At 37.9% G+C, this 20,677-nt stretch overlaps 1 protein-coding gene across 1 annotated transcript in view; it reads left to right on the top strand.

Annotated features, from left to right (window-relative positions):
• klf7b (Kruppel-like factor 7b) overlaps window positions 1–20,677 on the top strand; it is a 73,567-nt gene that overhangs the window by 27,562 nt on the left and 25,328 nt on the right. The window lies entirely within an intron of this gene.

Below are 20,677 nucleotides of genomic sequence, written 5' to 3'. Positions count from 1 at the left end.
ACAGTGTCAATATTGAAACAGGCTAATGGGCTAATGAATGTAGAGAGTTCTGCCTAATGTTCCCAACAGAGCTCCTAGCAAAACCATTAAAGCACTTTTATATGAGTAGACGGGCACAATGCAGTAACTCGATTTATGGGGTACTTTCATGGTCAATTAGGATGGGAGAGAGAAGACGGAGGTCTGATAGGCGAGGTTGTGCGTGGTTGTGTGTGTGTAATGTGACCATATTAGTTTTAGACAAGGTTACGCCTGTTTTGTCAATATTGTCCCAAGCTATCCTACTCGTGATTCTGTCAATGTGATGAGCCCGTAGATAAACCAAACGCACACACACACACAATAAAGAAACTGTCACTCAAATATCATTAACGATGTCTTATTTTATGCGGACATGATTGACTGGACATAGTGAGAAAAAGGGCCAATCTCAGTTGAAATGGTCACCTGAGAATCATCCGGTCCTCAATATTTCAGGCTGAATAATGAAGCTTGACGTTATTTTATGAAAAGTGAGCTCCCTTTGGATCCATTTTATCACCTTTTTTTATTAGCTTTAGCACAGCTGACTGCAGGTGTGACCGAGTGTCCTTTCATTTAAAAAAAAAATTCCAGATGACTTTGTCCTGAGGGGGCCTTATATCAAAAAACAAATAAAAGACAAGCAGAGATAAGTAGGTCACTTAAATTTCAACACACATAAAACCAACAATTACTGAATAATTGAAGTCCTTTATTTTTGTTAGAAGAAATTTTAGTCATCTGAGTTGTCATGCCGTCTGTCAGGGCGTTGGTGTGTGGTTTAGTTATAGAGACTACACTGATTGGGACGTTAAACATCAGGTTGACTGTTGGATTAGTCTGAAATTCTAGTGGCAAGCTTAATGTGTTGATTATTTGATGTGTTGATTATTTCATGAGCAAATTCTAAAGTCAGCACATCGTTATTACTGTTTAAATGACTGTTTTCGGCAGGCTGGACTAGTTGCCAACCTTCATCCTAAATGGTTGGTGTTGTTTGTAAGACACTTATACAGCTACACTCCAGAAATGGTACCAGAAACCAGAAAGTACATAATTCCTACAGAAATCAACATTATCAGATTTTCTGCTTGAGACAAGTGAGTACACATTTCTACCAGAATTACAAAGGATGGCAGAATATCTGATCTGACTCACCCCTACTTTTTTGGGACCCTTCCTTTATGGTCCCAATCATATCAGATCCTAAATGGTGGAACTTTAGACACCAGCCAGCTACACTACTTTAGACATTGTTTCTGTCTAATGATCTTATAAATCAAAGGCAATGCGGTGCTATAGCATCACGTTATTATGTAAGTATCACCATCTGGTTCATACCCCGCCTACCAGGTAAGGTCATCGTTGGCTATGGAAACACAACAGAGATTAGGGTTTACCGGACTAAATCACACCAAACCATTCTGCCCCAAGTGGGACTCTGGTATTTAAGGAATTTCAAAGGACATCCCTCCATTACTCACTGAATCTCACTTGACTGCCCAAATCAAATCCAGTTTGCTAATACTTCCCTGTACAGTGACTTTGGCCCTTCCAGCCAGCTATGTTAAACCAAATCATACAGTAATAACCACTGAGCTGCTTTCACACTGAGTACATTTCTGCCTTAGTAGTAACATACACGGAAATGGTGGATGTCGGTTTTCATTTGTGGTTTAACAACAATGGAATGAGCTACAGATGCTATCAGAGGAGAAACTCACTTGTGAAAATCTAACATACCTAACTTGCACTGACTTTGCAGTTGTTTACATCCTCATCTCATGGACACTCCTTTAAATGTAGTTTGTACTTCGTTCTAACACCAGAGTTTCTTGCTGCATCAAAGCTCGAACATTGTTTCTCATTTCTAAGTTACTTTGGATAAAAGTGTCGACTAAATGAATAAATCTAAATGTGATGCAAACTGCTCCTGTAAGCACAAAGGTAATGCACATTGGCTTGTTTCTAAGTTGAATCAGAAGCTATAAAAAGAAATCAGAGCCTTCTCTGGACAAGTTACAAAGGATGCTGAAAGAATTTGCAAGCAGGACCTTTAGGACCTTCCCCTGCTTATATTGTTATGTTTATTCCAGACAGATCTAACCAGGAAATATGATGAGCATTTTAAAAAGGGCAAGACAGAAAATCTGAATTAATCAGTAATAATGACCAGTGCTCCACACTGAAACTCATCTCCACTTCATTAGAAGTGTGTTCAACATACAACACAAGACTTGCTCGCTAACACTTCTGTTCTGAGTTTAACATACACTGTTCTGTGTCTCACACTCTCGGAAACACTCCACCTCTACACTGTCTCTGTTGCAGTACTGCAGTTCCCCTCAGAGAGTTCCTGCGGCAGTCAGTGGAGGATATTTTTAGGTTGCAAAAAAAAAAAAAAAGAATCAGGTACTGTAGTATAGTTTTTCCCCCGCTCTGCTTCTGACAGCACATTCAGAGAAAAATGTTTCAATGAAATGGTTCAGTGGTTAGAGCAGCAGTTTAATGTGGAGCCCTAATGGCTCAATGAACCCAGCAGAGTGAATCGTAACACAGAAACCTATGTAAGACCATCATTTCTGGCATTAAAGCATTCATCGTGTTCATTTTAATTTCAGGTTTTTCCAACTGATATCACTGTAAAGTGTCTATTATGCTGTGTCCCACCATAAATTGGCTTTATTATTAACTTGATATTGTTTGATACTGGATCTGTCTTGTTGATATAAAGGCATTTATTAAGATATTGGAAAAACATGACGAGATCCATACAGTATGGGATATTGTCAAATATTATTTATGTAGCTAATCTTTGGTGCATAAATGAGGGCTGCATTTAATTTCTGCACGTCATGTTGGTTAGTTATTGTACGTGGACAAAAGCAGAACCAATAATAGCCCCGAATTTGTTCATTTTATGTCAAAATGTCTTTAAAACTGATAAAACACAATACTGCAATATAGGGACGGATTACTCATTTTAAGACTGAAATTGCAATTGATGGCATTGCAATTATCAAATGGCAAAGAAGCATGATTTATTTTCATGTTGTGCGGCACCTGAACCAGGTTTCATACCAGGAGCATCCACCGTTTAACAGCATCAACTTGCTTCAGATATAATTCCTGCCGTCTTGTGCATCAGTTATTAAACCAGGGTGAGCATCTTTTTGCCAGTTAAAAAGCGCAACTCGCCGGGATTTTAAAACATTTGTCTGTGGTTTTGCTCTATCTCAGCCTCAGATATGTTTAGATCAGATTTGTGCTGCTTTTCATTCCCCACACTCGCATTTTATGACCCACTCTGACAGTCGCTGAGAAGCAGGGGGAGAGGAGGCAGCCACAGCGCAGAGATGGCGGAGTAACCAGGCGTTTGTGCAAAACTGCCGAGAAAGTGTAAATGAGTCACTTTTCTCATAGTCCCATCGAACTGAAGACAAAGTAGGCTTCATGTTTGATTCGAACATCATGTGACAGCTACACTCAGCTGGGAAGTCACATTTTCAAACCTCATCACGGAATAACTTTCCATAAATGACTGAAAAGCAAAAACAGAGGCTAGAAAACTCCAACTTCTGAAATGTTTTGGTGAAGTGAATAAAGACAGCTTTAGTGGAGTCGTTTCTTTTTTTATTTTTTTTTGTTCAGGCCAACTGCAATACTGATAAAGTTGTGAAAAATTGTGACTAGGGCTGCAATGATTAGTCAACGTTGTCAACAATAAAAATAAAAACTGTCAACAACGAACTGTCGACTATTGTCGGCAAAAAAAAAAAAAAAAAAATACCTACAGACTAAGACATCATCTTCTTTCTCATCACATGCGCAAAATGTCCCCCAGGGGAAAAATATGGCTGTGGACCAGGGAACAAAATGGCGACAGAAGACATCAAAACTCTGGGACCACTTCACATTAAACTTAGAAAATAAATTAGATACATGTGAGATTTTATAGCAGACCTTGTGTACTACGGAAGTGCGTCTGCAATGCTCAAACTTTTAAAGAGGAGGCACGTTGGACTACAGGATGAGTCAAACATGACATACCGTCATGTAGTTAGTTGTAACTTTTAACAGATGCCATAGACCACTACGTTGTTCTGTACAAAATGTACTTTTCTTTAAACAAAAACTCAAGCTTGTTTGCGGTTTTTCTGCTGCGAATTTGCCTATTCTTTTGTCTGTGTTTTTTTTTTTTCTTTGGTTTGTTTTATCTTTTTCTGTTATCAGTATTTGGTTAATATCGGCAACAAAGTTTAATAACAGATGTATTTTTGAATGAAGTGTCCATCTTATTTTTTTTAATTAGCACATCATTTACACAACCTCATGCAAGATTTTAAAGTTGAAAGTGAAATAAGAGCTATTTGATAATTATGAGATGCATAATCAGATTAGTTGAGTAATCGTTTCAATAGTCGATGACTGACCGTCTATCAGATTAGTCATTAGATGTAGCCCTAGTTGTAACTATGTCATTTTAAGCTCATTGGTTACTGTTACTGGCAACATAATTGTAAGCAAACATTTTTATTTTAGCATTTCTGGTGAGTCTGGGCTGGTATTTCTATTAATATTATGTGCATGAGTCATCTGATGCAACAGTCTAGTTATTTAGCACTGAATATTTTAAGCAAGACATGTTTTATATGCAGTTAAAAATATTGTGGTTTCGCTCTGTGAGGTAATAGTTTTGTGCTTATTTGCCACTTCAGAAGATACTATTAAGCAGTTGTGAAAAAGTTCATAATTCTCAGCAGGATATGAAGACTTTAAATTAAGTCTCAGTAGGTGGGAGGAATCTTTGTTTCTAAAGTAATGTGTGTGCACTCAAGAAAAGTTAATGTAATGGCTTTTGTGATGAAACCAGCAGGAATTCTGTCATTCTTAAAAAAAAAAAAAAAAAAACACTCTAAAAATCTGTTTTCATTCCAATTGGAGGTTAAAGTTAATAGGTGTAAAACGTGGCTGGTAATTGCAGAAGAGCCCTCCTGCAGCCTTCGAAATGTAAATGAGTGTTCTTGTGAATCACAAAACCAGCTTTACAGCATTTCATCCAATCTGAACATCATTGTGATGTTGCCTTTGTCTTCCATCAAGATGAAGCTTTTATCAAACCACTCGACCCAAGTGTTGTTAATGCTCACATTTGCTCTCATTTAAGTTTTAGAGTCAATGGCTTTCCCACTATCGAGTGCTGAATGTTTACTTATAGACTGTGGCTCTCAAATGGAGGAGTTGATGGAAGAGAACAAAAGCACTTGGAGAAAAACACACTTAATGCTTCAAGGATCGGAAACAGTTTGACTGATGAAAAGCTTATTTACATGTGAAAAACATGGTTAAGATTTATTCAGGGCCTTTTTTGCTTAAATGAAATGGAAGCGGTCTTTAATGATGCCGGTGAGGAGATCATGTCATTGTATCAGAATACTGAAATTAAATGGAGCGAAGGCAAAAAAAATAATATATAGAACTGACGGTAATGAGGGATTTGATTATGTTTTGTTTTTTTTAACACAAATAGAGAAAATAGTAAGAACCAAAAACTAATTTTATTACTGTTACAAGAGCTAATCATTTACTATTTTGATATTTTAAAAAGTACTTATTTTGCATTTGCATTCAGTCAGCATTCAACGTCAAAATACAGAATTTCCTTCTCTTTTGTTTTCTTAAACAGAGATTCATTCATATACAGTCTGGCCTAAAGTTTAGACGGCTGTGTGTGTGTGTGTGTGTGTGTGTGTGTGTGTGTGTGTGTGTGTGTGTGTGTGTGTGTGTGTGTGTGTGTGTGTGTGTGTGCACTGCATGGGCAACAAGGCCATTATTCCTCCAGCCTGGACAAATGCCTCATGGTGGAGGACAGGCCGTCCGACATGACAAATGACCTGCAGACAGACAGAAGCAGTTACAGAGAGTCGCCTCATTAACAGAAAGCACAACAGACAGAGGAGCAGATGATCCTGCCACAGATTTCAATCCCTCCATTTTAGCCAATTAATGAAAGGACACACACACACACACAGTCATACAGACAGAGGGAGACAGAAAAAGGCCATAAGCCTGGTTAAGCAGTATTAAATTATTCTTGAAATTAAAAGTCTGTACCTGGAGTGTTAGAGCTCTCTCTGTGTGTGTGTGTGTGTGTGTGATTAAGCTGTTAATTAATTTAATGCCCTTGTATTTAATTATCATGGACAGTACAAATGGTGTGTGTGTGTCTGTGTGTGTATTTGAAAGAGGGTGGATGAGCTTGTTCTGGTGAAGGTTTGTAGTGATGGACTAAAACTCCAGGTAGACTTTCTGTCTAAACTCTGAAACATATTCATTTGTTTGACAGAAAGAATGACTTCACTTTCTGCAAAGCACCCAGCATGTGCTGGTTTTTGCGAAGACAGTTTTTCAGTCTTTGAGCTCTGTTCAGCTGAGACGGGACACCATATCATTTTAAGGAGCCCATAATTCACACAGCGTATGTTCCTGAAGCACCTTCAGTCTCCTCCTGTCTGTCTGAAGCACTGTGTTTTAGCTTTGTGTGTTTGGGAGGCCTCACACACCGATCCACGATGCTCAACAATCAATATACTGTCAAATTAATCAATATCACTTGTTTGGAGCACATTTTAAAACAGACGTTTTTATTGGTTCTTTAACCCATAAGAGCCCGACGTGACATATTTGTCACATACAGTTTCTGAGACATTTTGCTTCAATTTATGGTATAAACTTTGTTCAAAATCCTGCTGAATACAATCTGTTACTTATCTTCTGTCCCCTAATAGATACCCAGAAGCAAAAAACCACATTATAATATTTTTAAACTATCACATGGTAATAAATGGTAAATATCCCTCCCAAAAAATGTTAATTTGTTTAATTTTTTGTTAATTCATTCCCGTGTATCTTTGATGCTACTTAATAAGTAACAAAGCTATAGGAAAAAAAAACTGTCAAATCCAGTGCTATGATACCTTAACATTGACATCCATCATAAGTAAGAATTTAAAGTATTTAAAGTAACATTTTGAGCTACAGAGAAAGCCTTGTGGATGCTTTCTGTTGTAGTGAACTTGTCAAAGACATGGACAAAGAAAGCCAGTGACAGAGTTGACCACTATTTTTTTATTTATTTATTTTTTTTTTTTTTTTTTTGCAGGATCCATAAACTGCCACACTGCATGTAACTTTCTTTAGGTGCAGTCAGAGCATCTCCCTCTCGTCTGTCACTCTGACATGATTTTACACAACATGCAAGCAAAAACACAGGAGTAGCTATTAGGTGCTTCTTCTCTCTCCCCTGTGCTGTATTAAGGATGCAGAAGTCAGCTTTCTGGTGCAGTGTTGTTTCCTGACATACCGGATTGTCACTCATGACGTTACTACCACTGGATGAGTCACTATATCATCACCCTAGCTGCTAATTTATTATTGAAATGTATTTATTGCAATATTATTGATATTGATATTGCCAGTCTCTTAAATTTCTAATATCTATTTCCAACACTATTAAGGTTTGACAATGAAGAACAGCGAAATAAATGTAAAGGGCAATAGGTTTTGTATTGTCCTGAGACATAGCCTTGGTTACCATAGTTTCACACAGTAGATAATAAAGACAGGACCAGCTGAAGATGGAGCTTTAGATACAGAAGAGGGATAAAAGCAAATGGTTATCTTAGCCTTCAATTTAATGTGCACTACAATCAGTCACCAGTAGGAAACACAAATCAAATATACCCAAAACATATTTCATCATATTAACAAATCTTAACTAGACAAGTTTAAATCAGTAATTTAAATTATATAATAAGATGGATCCATCAGAACCATCAAAGATTACAACCTATTATTGCTACTGGGAATTAAAGCCAAGTAAGATAATCTCAAAATCAAATTTAAAGAAAATCAAACCTTATTTGACTCAAAACCAATCAGAAATAAACCATATTCAAAAGATAAAATATATCTGTGCTGAATTTAAAAGGAAAATGTCTCAGTACTAAAAAATGAGGACAAAGCCAATCCATCAGCTCATGCCAGAGTCTAACCCTGAATCCTCCTGCAGCCATATTCACGGACACCCAGCGTGTTCATGAAAGTCACTGTGTGTGCAGATAAGGGGGGGGATGCCATTCCTCTTGTTAGCAAAATGACAAAAATGCATTCCCCCGCCGTGCCCCCTTTCCACTCCCTTAATGGCAGAGAGACTGCAGGGGCAGAGGGGTTGTTTTTGTCTAGTCAGTGTGACACATTGACCTCTATCCTACTGAGGTTTGTGCATATTAAATCTACACCCCGTCAATGACCCTGAAATATCAGTGGCCCAGCTCTGCTGTGTATTGATAAATCCGTGGTGCTGTCCGTGGTGCTGAAGTAACAGATGGCTCAGTAATTGTGACTTTTCCTCTCTGTCCTGTCGTTCTGACAGTTTTGTTGTAAATCATTAATATAATTTAAACTGTATAGCATAAAAACACAAGTCTGTGCTATGCATCATACAAGCAGTCACACGCAGCAGCATCAGGATGTTTCCATAATATCTGTTTAATATTTGCATGGTTGTTCTGCTGAAAAATAATCCCCCAGATAAAGCCACCCTTTACATTTACTGATTTAGTTTTAATTACAGATATTTGGTGTAACCAGGGAGTAATGCTAATAAAATGATGAGAAATGTTCGTGTTGATAAAACTATGATGTTAATTGCTTAAAGCCCAAATCCTGAAAAATAAGCCAAACAAAAGAAAAAAACACATTTTTCCTAGAAATTTGAGAGGATGATATTTTTTATCCAAGGTCTTCAAGTGATCATAGTCCAGTGGTTGCTGGCAGGGCATTTTTAAATCCGGTTATACTCATAAATATTTAGGTGTCTGTATTGACGCTTGCTTGGCAAGTACTTGATAATAATCTCTGCTCCAGGCTACAGCAGAGACAGTACTTTTTGAGAGGGCTCATACTTAATAAAATTATGTTATTTTCAAAAATGTGATTTGTTGTGGTATACAGGTATGGTATGCCATACCTGTATGGTATGTATCTTGAAGCTAGTTTCCCTAATGGACAATGAGGTATGTTAAGGTTTGTCTTTAAAGTAGAATTCTAATATCAGCATTAAGCTTGGTTGTGTGGAGCCCATGGGTCCAGTCCCCCTGTTCCTTTTCATGAAACTTTGTTGAATAAATTTAACTATAAAACAAGCATCTATAGACACAATTTAAGGCTACAGTCTTGACAGCCCGAGTCGAAGTTTTTGGTTTAATGCTTCATGAGCCTGGATTTTATCCTTTCAATCTAAGTTATATAAACACTCCTATAAGATGATCAGCTTGCAAAGATGAGGAAGATAAAGAGAGGAGGAAGACGGGAAGACCTTTGTTACGTGAGTGAGCAAAAAAAAAAAAGAAGTGGCATGTGTGTGATGTAGGGAAACACAAGGAGGGGGGGGGGGGGGGCTGTAGAGGTGAGAGGAAGGAGGAGGAAGAGGAGAGTTGGCTGCTCAAAGGCATGAAAAGATTGAGAGAAAAGAAAGGAGATGGAAAGAGGGGGAGAGAAGGCAGTTACACAGCAGGAGAGTCTGAGTGCTCTCCTCCATCAGAGGCTGTTGATTAAAATTTCATTGGTTGAGGCTGGAGGTCGGAGGTGAAGCTCCATGTTTGTGTGTGTGTGAGCAATAAAAAGCTCAAAGCTTTCTGTCTTCATGCACTCAGTCACTCCTGTACTCACACTCTCATTGGCTAATTATGTTTCTCTGTCTCTTGTTGTTTGAAGCTTACTGCGTTTTAATTTAGCTCTCTAGTCTTTTTCCACTTAGCTGTCTTAAACTGAGAATAAAAGCACCAATTCACCTGATTTTAGTCACGATGAAAAGGTCACATTTGTTGTAAACCAATGGAAAACAGCTCCATGTAATTCACTACGGCATGCTGATTCTTGGGCAATGATTGAGTGCAATAGTTATAAAAATTTCTATTTAAGGTACCTGAAATTGTTTCCTCTTAAATGTTGTCAATTTCTTTTGTTAAATTTAGTCATTTCTGAGGAAGAGAAAACATGAAATCTAGGATGTGAAACTTTGGTAAAACACTGATTCTGCTGATATTCTGATGTTTTTTTTGTTTTTTTTTTTTGTCAATATTATCATTTTACAAAAATGTACTCTAAATGTTCAATGTTACAAACCAAAACTGTTGCCAAATTAGGTGAAAAACAGAGAAAAAAAAGAGATATTTTGTGTCACTGGATTTAAATCAGACTGTTGCACAAAGCTATTTTGCAGACATTTGATACCAAACACTTCCAGAAGAATTTTAAAAGCTCAGTGATGAAACACAAAGTCAGCTTATATTTGTTGAATCCCCTCACTAAGATATTTTTGGTTTGTCCAGACCATCCTTGCAGATTATTAAAAAAAAAAGTCTTAGCAGTTGCAGGGATGTCGCCTCATTCTTCCATCACGTCTCGTCTCCATTAACCTCTTTCTATTGAAGCCTCCTCCTGCTTTTCAAATATGACCCCACAGGACTCTCCATTTATCGTGCTGCTTTTTCAATCAAAGCAGTGTGAGAGGATAGCTGAACACACTGGGAACACACACAGGTGTTCACACAAACATGCCGGCTTTGTGGCTGGCACAACGATCAGTCTTCTTCTTTGTCACTGCTTCAAGTTTTGTGTGTTAGAGCATGTGTTCGGTTGGGGGAACATACATTAGACTTATTGTTAGTTTTTAAACGCTCATTCATGCTTCTTTGTGTACATATTAAATGCGGCCGTTTCAGTCGTTGTCATGCATCGCCACCTGTCATACGTTTATGCATCTGTTACGTTGCCATGTGAAGTCAGTTCATCCACTAATGGGAAATGCTGAGTTCAGAGTTCATTCCTGCATTTTGACATCAGTTTTGGACGTCAGTTTGTGGCAGTAATGTGCAAAGTTGTTTGAAACCACCCAACACACTCGACACACTCACACAGCCTAGCTTCAAAAGCCTATGCCACCTCTACAGTTGTTGTCCTCGTCTTCTTCTTCTTCTTTGGTTGGTTCCTTTCGCTGGTCGCAACACTGACCCTGCGTTTTCCATTGGTATTTCTCTGTTTGCTGTGTCAAGTGACAGATATGCACAACCCCTGAAAACACACCAATTACATGCGTAAACGCAGGAGACAGATGAAAGTGTCTGTCTGTCTGCATATTCCTCTTATGTCTCGAGCATAAATGGGTCTTAATGGTGTTCATATGCAATTAATTGTGTCATTAAGTTTCATTAAGGGTGTTTTGGGTTTTTATTTTTGTACTCTTGCGTGAGTGTTTGAGTAAAGCTAAGAGATGACCGACAACCATGCAGTGTCAGCATTACACTCATGGAGAAAGAATATATAGTTCAGTAGCGAATTGTTGTACAAGTTATAATGATGGACTCAAGGCAATCTGGATCCATCTCAGCTGGGGACCTAGGTAAAACTGAGAGGCTTCATTTTCTGTCTGGACCCAATGGAAAATAACAAATGCTTTTTCTATGCAGATGAGCAGTTGTACATTAACAATAATTAAGTTGTGATTCATCAATACTAAAGCGTCAAGGAGTATTATGTCCTCAGAAAAACTACAACCAAAACAAACAAAGCCCAATTTGGTCTTGGATTGTGTCTCTATCATTCTTTTTTAACATTCTTTTTTAACAAAAGAACACAGCAGCAACTCTACGTCCATGTTTGAGCTCCTGACCTCATATTTAAGGCTGAGCCCTCTGAAGGAAACTCATTTTAGCAGCTTGCATCGGCAAACTCATTTTGTTTGATATTGTAACTAAAGTGCACATGGCAATGCAACGAGGTAATATATATTTGGTAATTCAAAAGTACCCAGCACTGTTTTTTAAGGCTGAGGTATCAGTGATATTTCCATTGCAGGCAGCAGAATCAGGATGAAATGGTCACCGCCCAGCAGGATGATGCAGCATCTTGCTCTGGGACCAGTACAGAGTTGACTTGAAACATGGACTAGTGATTTCAACACAGCAGCTCTCCATGAGCCTACATAGGTTTATGGCTGTATCATTCATGCTAGTGTTTCACTACATGGAGAAATGCATTTGAACACCCCCTCTTGGTTTGGGATGGTTTTTCAGGATTTGGTCCAGGATGTCATCAAATTCTATAATCCACAACACAAGCTGATATTTTAGACCATGCTGTTCTTCCCTGACCTCAACACAATCCAACACCTGCAGGATAAACTCTAACACGGGCTGTGAGCCAGGTCTTATCTTCCAACATCACTGCTGGACCTACATAATGCTCTTGTGGTTGAGTGGGATCAGACCAGTGCAGCCCAGAAACCTAGAGGCTGTTCCTCAAACATTAAGATGTCCATGTGCCTTTATTGTGACTAAGTAATGAATACAAGCCAGAATTTTTGAGTTAGTACTGATGTCAGACATCCAAAAAAAATTGTTGCCAAGCACAAAAGAAATGTGATTTTTCTACAAAATGTCCACTTTAAGATGGCATGACTCAACAGCTGCTTCTGATCTGAACCAGCAAATAATAAACTAACATGACAGGCATCTTCCCAGGCATTCCCAGAGATTAAACTAATTCCTGTAGAAAAGCTTAATCTAATTTCCTTCTGTGGATGCCCACCACAGTTATTGTTTCCTTCCTCTAAGATTTGTTTCCAGTTACTGCTGTACTTATTGTGTTGAATTACAATCAGTCATTGTTGCAACATGTTTCACCACCTTGACCTGTTCAACAAAACTGTGTCTGATTCACTTTTCTTTTTCTATGCTTTAAAAACATCCCTTTAGACTTGCTTTGCTAATTAATTAAATCTGGTTAATGACTCGGTGAATCTTGCATTATTTTAGAAATTAAAGATACCCTTTAGGTTAATGTTAATTTTGTGGTGTAATTCTGTTAATATGATCTAACAGGATCTGGAGTAAATCAGTGTAACACTGCAGTCAGCTGCACAGGCAGCAACACCAAACTCAAATATTAGATATTAATGCGGCTGCTAACTGCTAGCGGCTCCCATTCAGCTTTGTACACACTCCCAAGCATGAGGCATCTCATATTCACACACATCAGTTAAAAGTCATTATGCTCTTCTCACCCTTACAAACACACACATTCTTTGTGTACACAACCACATCAGCAAATTAACTGAATAAAGAGCCTCTTTTTGCCTTTTCTTTTGAGTGGCTAATTAGCCATCAGAGCCTGCTGTGTGGAGAGAGCGAGATCCATCAAGAGGTACAGCTTCAAAGAGCAGTTTATGGAAGCCAAAGCACTTTAATTAGGACCTATTTGTTGGAGAAAGCAAAGAGAAAACCATAATTTGAAGCAAAAAGCTGCACAAAGTGGAGGGAAAATAAGCTAATTCTAATACACGTGCACAAATAAAGAAATATGGCAACAAATTGAAAGCTTTAGAAGGAAGGAGCTGAGATGGTAACACTGAAGAGGCTTTCTGCTGCAATGTGAGTTGAAGCTGATTCCACACATTTTCTAGTCGAAGTCGACACACAATTTTCTTTTGTAGTCAGACCTAAGATGATGTTTGAAAACGGTCCATTTCATTGGTTCTGCTTTATATTGCTATTGTCCACCCATTACTTACACTTTGATGAACTTGTTATTATTTTGGGTGCTACAGAGTTATATATCTTCAGATCTTCAAATCTAATAGTCTAAAAGGATGACTCCTCTTGTTACTAAGTGAGTAACGGATCATTTTTCAGGGTATATATTCAACTGGCTCTTTCTTTTTATGGTCTGTGTGGAATCATGTTGTTCAGTCATTTATGAGTCAATAACCACACATGAGAAGTGTCACTTTACAGAATTGTGTAAATGGCTTAATTTCACCATTGTCCTAATGGCATTGTCCGTAATAGTCACACAACAGTCCAAATGTAAACACAGGCAAAGCATTGCATGCCAAATCCACTCCAGCCAGTTTGTTGAGCTTCGTCCTCGATCATCCTTTGTCTGTCAAAAGCTCTTAGCGCTTCCATCCAGAGCCCTGTGCTCTCTACATTCATTATTAATGGACCTCAGCAGGCCGAGGACACACACAGAGGCAAAGTGTGCACGTCACTGGCAGCGATTTCAGATAAAATATTAAATCAAACATTCACGTGTAGGGGGGGGGAGGGGGGGGGGGGGGGGGGGGAGAATTTCCTCTGTTTTTTACATTCAGCTCTGTGTGAACAGCCGGTCGCATGAAATAAATCGACACACTGATCAAATATATGGTCTGTTTTACAGGTGAGCAAATCAGAATTCATATAGACATTAACATATTTCTCATCGTGTGGTGCATTATGTCATCATTGAACTCGTACACTATTATGTACATGAGACAATCAGTAATGAAAGACACAAAGTGAGCAGCACATCTATGAAAATCTTCATGAAAGACAGAGATGAATATATTATCTGCAACTGCAGGACCCATTTTTCAGTTTTTATACTGTACATGACAGCTTGCATGTACCGTGTAGTCGTCCATTAATGACTGACCTCAGAATAAACTATGGGAGCATACTGCACCACAGTGCATGACAAAGCTGTGCAATTAGGACATACAATATTTCTCCCACCTAACATAATACAGCAAGACTTGAATCGCCTTGATCATTTAACGGCATTGATATTGTTCTGGTGCAGCGTTTTACATTTTGAGTAGCCTTTGCTATCTAAAGTAGAATGTGTTATTAATAGCTAATTATTTAGCTATTGTTGCATTCAGTTTCAAAACACTACACTGTATGAACAATTTAAATTAAGTCATGCAAATTATAACTGTGATATTGGGAAGTATATAAATGATGCAAACTGGGGATGTCTTCATTAAAACTAGCATGCGAAGATCCACCATGCAAGGGGGCCATCAAATGGATTTGCTGCAGTTATCTTATGCCTTATATCTTACCAGCTGTATATTTGCTTTGAAAGTCTTATGCACATTAGAGTATCGACACAAGTGTTGTGACACACCACCCATGACTCAATCAAGTATGGATTCTTTGCAGGACATACTGTAAGTGGACTTTAATCAGTCATAACATGTCAGTGGCTGGAATCCCTGTCTGTAATAACTTCTGGAACTTATTACTGGAAAAGGAGTTTGTGAAGAATAAGTTTTTGTGTTACACACAGTCTTTGCAAAAACTATATATAGAATCAAATTGTATATATTTATTGATTAAGACTGATTTTTACAAATCAAGCTGTTGCAAACTGACATAGTAGCAAAGTGCAATACACATTTGTTAGACATTGTTAGCTTGTCAAGTGAGCTGGGAGAGAGAGAGAGAGAGAAAGAGAGAAAGAAAGAAAGAAAGAAAGAAAGAAAGAAAGAAAGAAAGAAAGAAAGAAAGAAAGAAAGAAACTTATTATCATGCATTGCAGCCCTTGCAATCAGATAATCATATTTAAAAAGCTTTAATTTGTGGCCATTGTACTTTACTCTTGTTCAATTAAGAATAGTTTCCAGACCGTTTTTACCAAACAACCCTTTTGTTGTTCTTTTAAGCAGAGCTAGCATTAAATTCTGAGTAAAAAACGTAAGATTTGAGGTTTTTGAATTTTACAGTGTTTATTGATAATGAAGTCTTAAGACTGTCGCTACACTGTTGGACATGTTGCATTTTTGTGCCTGAAATTATTGAGAACAGCAACCGTTAAATCAGCCAGGTTCTATAACCCAATATTGGAAGATTATTAGCTTAGACAAAGTGACAGTATTATATTTAAATATAATTTCAGCTATAAACATGGAAATTACTACACATTCCTTTTCATGGCATATTTTTTTCCCGCTCAGACATCTTTGCTTCACAATTTTACATTATAAGGCTCTCATCACACTGATCCAGTTTTTTTTTTTTTTTTTTTTTTTTTTATGCTACTTCATGACAAAGACTATGTAGGTAATTAAAAGCTCTATTTGGCAAATGATCAAATGACTGTTTGATCATGCTGATCATGTTAGTTTGGGATTATTTATAATGTATTTGGTATTAAAGCCGGCAGCAGCGGTGACGTTTGACTGACTTGGACTAATTGCAGAGTGCTCCCATGTCAGAATAAACACTTTCAAATTCATATGTGTGCAGCAAAAATTTCAGACTGCAAATTATGATTTGTTGTCTGAAGTCTAACTCAACCTCTAACCTGAGGAGTTTTTATTAGTGCAGCAGTCTGTTGGTAACACATTGTTTTTATGGATGATTTAACAGTGAAAGTTCCTCAACCATGCTGAAATCCACTGTGTGTGAGTGTGTTTTTGTGTGTGTTTCTGTGCATGTGTCTTACTGGATTTGACCTTTCTCCATATGGTGTGGGACTGAGCAGGGAGCAGGCGGTGAGCCCTACACATGCTATCAGTCTGAGCTGGAAGCCAGAAGCCACAGACAAGCAAATCCCCAACCATCCTCACAATCTTATCTTTTTGGGGACATGTTATCGACAGGTGAAAGTCTAACCTTTACAGTAACTTAGACCCTATATAACCCTAACCTGGAAAATGTGTCCTGTCCATCACACAGCTATTCAAAATCCTGATTTTGTGACCCTGAGAATATAGTAAATTGTGCTGACAACAAAGCGGGGCTGTAGGCCATGCATGTCATTGTTACCTGATATTCATGGTGTAGGAGAAACAGACGAAGGAGAAGGTCATGCGCATGATGTTGGAGTCGATGCGCTCACTGCTGGCCATGAGTTTGATTGCTGTTTGCTTCTATTGCACAGCCCCGGGGTCCTTCCACCCTCTGTCCTCTTCACCCTCCTCCCACAATCCTTAGCATCAGTCCAGCCCCCACCAAGAGACACACAGAAGTTTCTATTTATATTTTATAGTTCAACTTAAACAATGGCTCCATATGCATTCAGAAATCTGTGACAGGGTATGTATTTGTTGTTTCAAAGGGAACTAACAGTCATGGTGCAGCAGTTGTCTGAGGATGATAAATAATACATGTAACACATACAGTACAGTAGCAGTAGTTATTCTTCTGAGGCCTTGAAAGAAGTAGGAGTAGAACAGCAATTTTAGATTTTGAGCTCTCTAACGAAACTTTCATTTTATCGCTGGAAATAAATACGGTCGGAACCGCAAGCAGCTGCAGTTTAAATCCCTTTGGATAAAAATGTAATCTCCAGCAACATTAATAAACAAACACACACACAGCAAAACAAACAGGGCAAAACTGCATAAATAATCAAAGTGCAAATCTTGATGACTTTACATTTTCATATTATCTTAAACCTGTAGAAAATGAAACGTAATTAGAACAGCATTTCCAAGCTATATGTATGTATGTATGTATGTATGTATGTATGTATGTATGTATGTATGTATGTATGTATGTATGTATGTATGTATCTGTCTGTCTGTCTGTCTGTCTGTCTGTCTGTCTGTCTGTCTGTCTGTCTGTCTGTCTAGCAATCATGCAATAAAAGCGAAGACTTGTGCAGCTTTCCATTCTTTGTTTCTTGTTAACAAAATGGAAAGTAAAAGATGTTGTGACCACGTTTTAAAGATTTCTATCTTGTGTTTTCATGTTGACTGGCTAGAACTTATCCAATTTATCATAACTTAACTTTAAGCAATATAATTCTAACCATTTAGTTTTGTAGCCTCAAGCATAACATCCTCAAAGAGAATGAACATGTGCAACCCGGTGTTATGCTCCAGTGAATGCAGATCAGAGCCAGAACTTAAAATACCCTCAACTACAGAAGAATCATTTGACTTGGGATTGAGTCTGTAATTAAACAGTCTCACGATATAATTAAAAGCAAGTTAGTAAGTATAGAGGAGTTTTTTTTTTTTTTTTTTTTTTTTTTTAGATAATTGTGAAAAGGGCTTTAGAATAAATGCAATGACAGGTGGAGATGAGCTCACCAACAGTGATTTGTTTTCAGACGGGTGCTTTGCTTAAGATGAAAAATAAATATAAATTATAAATATAATTTTCAATATTCATGTTATAGTTGCTCCTTGGCTGTTTTTTCCCCATTGCCTCCCAGCACTGTATAGATACTTATATTTATAAGTCAAATTTTCTCAACAAATGAGCTGAGAGACAAATGTAGCCATTGGACACATAAACACAGGCACTGCTTGGTCAGCTTTAAATGAACCCTGGTCTGCTTGCATAGTTGGTATGTCACATTTGGAATAGTCCAAGTCCTCATTTGCACTAATTTCTCCAGTTTTTTTTTTTTTCTTCTTAGTTGGTGGTCATTTCAGGTGATAACACCCTAAACGAGATGTGGTTACTGTGTTACATTGTCCAGGCCGTTTGGTCTGCTCGAGTAAAGTGCAGCGAGAAAGCAATCCCAGCCATTTCTCTGCATTCCCCGCCCAGTTAGTCCAAGTCCGCTGGACTATCCTGGTGTAAATTTATTCTTAGTTAGTAGCCAAAATTGTCTTTGTAAGCTAAAGGTCCAAAGCTATTTTAGAAATTAATTTATCACTGTGTTTTGTTAAAAGCACTGTAACAACTGCTTCATGTATTTAATCAGTTATAAGGTGCAGCAGCCTCTTATAAGTGATCAATGAAGGCTGCCTCAGTCTTTTATTTTAATAAAACTCTTGCTTGTGTATAGCTCACATTAATCTGATAGCTATTTAGTCATCTCCAGTATTCAACGCTAATTTAGTACTGAGGAAATGATCTAATTTAAAAATAGACACAATAGCTCCTTTATGTGTAAATCACTAATATATTGTTAAACAGCCAGCAATTGATGAAAGGAATATTAATGCTAACAAAAAAAGCAACTATCTTGACAAAAGGCTCACTATGTTTTCCTTGCAGCCCCAGTATCAGCTTTCCATAAGACATTGTTACATTCATGCTTATCATTTTCCAAGTTTCCTTATGAAGGATTGCATCCTCTAAGAAATATCTTTGATTTACATTCATATGCAAATGAACATCCTTAGGAAAAAAAAAAAAGGAGAGAAGTGGGGGGAGTTCAGCTTATCATCACTCAACAGATGTTGAGACTGAATGTGTTGGTTTGTCTCGTCACTTATGCTGAGCAGAGCAAAGCTTCAAAACTGGCCTGTCTAAATGGACGAAGTCAACCAGCTGCAGCTAATACAAGCAACCCAAAACATTTGTATTATGGCTGTAATTTGCTCCAGTGACAAAAAAAAAAAAAAAAAAAAAAAATCTGGGGATCGGGGTGAGAACCCTCAGCTGCCAAAGGCCTTTGGCCAAACAGGAAATTCATTTTCCAGGAGGATACAGTAGGTCAGGGAGCTGCAGGACAGAACCAGAGCCAGGGAGCTTTAAGAAAATGCTGAGTGGAAAGAGTTAGGGACCAGCCTGCTGTCTTTGCACCTAAACAAACAAACAATTAAGTATTAAATAATAAAGACTATTTGTAATCCAATATGCAAATATTAAGAATAAAATTTACTCCAGTGTGTTTTTTTTACCTGATGAACTTAATGAATGTGGCTGAAAGCTATTTATGTATTTTTAAATACATTTATTCACATATTTAAAAATAACTGTGCTCTAAAGCAAGCCACCTGCATGCATTTATTTTCATGTCATCAGTTATTAAATATTAAATTTAGAATCATACACAGTATTCACTCTTATTTCCATAGTTTATGTTCACTCCTGGACAGTTACCATGAACTCAAGTGGGAGATAAAAACATGTGACTGGTTGTTATAAATCGTTAAGGGGTTAGGAATTGGGGATTAAAGTCATGTGGATGTGGTGGGAACTACTGAAAGCTTATATTTATACAGAGAAGATGGAAACATTTAGCTCTTAATCAATGTGTTACAGGCACTTTTTAAAACTTTGATATGGGCTGTTTACGGTTTAGATTTATACTAAACATCTATGCAAAGCTTTACTTCATCTCTTTAGATCATAGTTGCTGGCAGAGTTTTGATAATAACCGTGTTGCAGGTGGGGAATATCAAACAGGCCTGAAACAGACAGTTCCTTGTCATCCTCAAAACTGCTGTTGTTAGTTCTGAATGGCAGCAACAAATACAGAAAACATCAAAGTTTAGAGACAGTAACATTGGCTTAAGTTTATATAAGTGGGTTAGTGATTAGAGGGTTTTTGGCACTGATCCCTTGAGGTAAGGTGGCAGGTGCTCTTGACCAAAGGCGTTGGAGGTCAGCAGACTGACAACTGTGGTGATGCTGCTCTGCTGCCAACATCTGTAGCAAAAAAAGATGCGCTAGATACCTCTCAACTTTAAAAAATGCTCCTTTTCTACAATTCTTTCGCTTAACTTCCCTTGATTCTTTATATGACTTTGCCTCTGTCACCCTACTTTCCTTCTACTATCTCTCAATATAACTTCCATGGCTGGTTGATTTGGGTGAGCAGAGGGAAACAGGCAAGGCCTCCACAGTTCAGGGCTCCGGAGAGCGTGGCCAGGCAGCAGCAATCAATCACAGAATAAATCCTTCTTCTCAGAGGAATGCTTTGTGCCAGGTGACATAGTCAACAGCTGCAGAGAAATATAAAGCTTACAACCGCGATCTGAGTTTAGATAAAGTGGTAAACCAATGAGGGTAGAGATGTGTGGAGAGATTATGGGAGGCAAAGCTTTTCTGATATGACTGCAGTTACACTTCTGATT

Source organism: Melanotaenia boesemani, chromosome 12, assembly GCF_017639745.1.
Source record: "Melanotaenia boesemani isolate fMelBoe1 chromosome 12, fMelBoe1.pri, whole genome shotgun sequence".
In the NCBI taxonomy this organism is placed as follows: Eukaryota; Metazoa; Chordata; class Actinopteri; order Atheriniformes; family Melanotaeniidae; genus Melanotaenia; species Melanotaenia boesemani.
The sequence above is the reverse complement of the archived record's forward strand: the minus strand, read 5'-3'. Positions and strand labels throughout refer to the sequence as shown.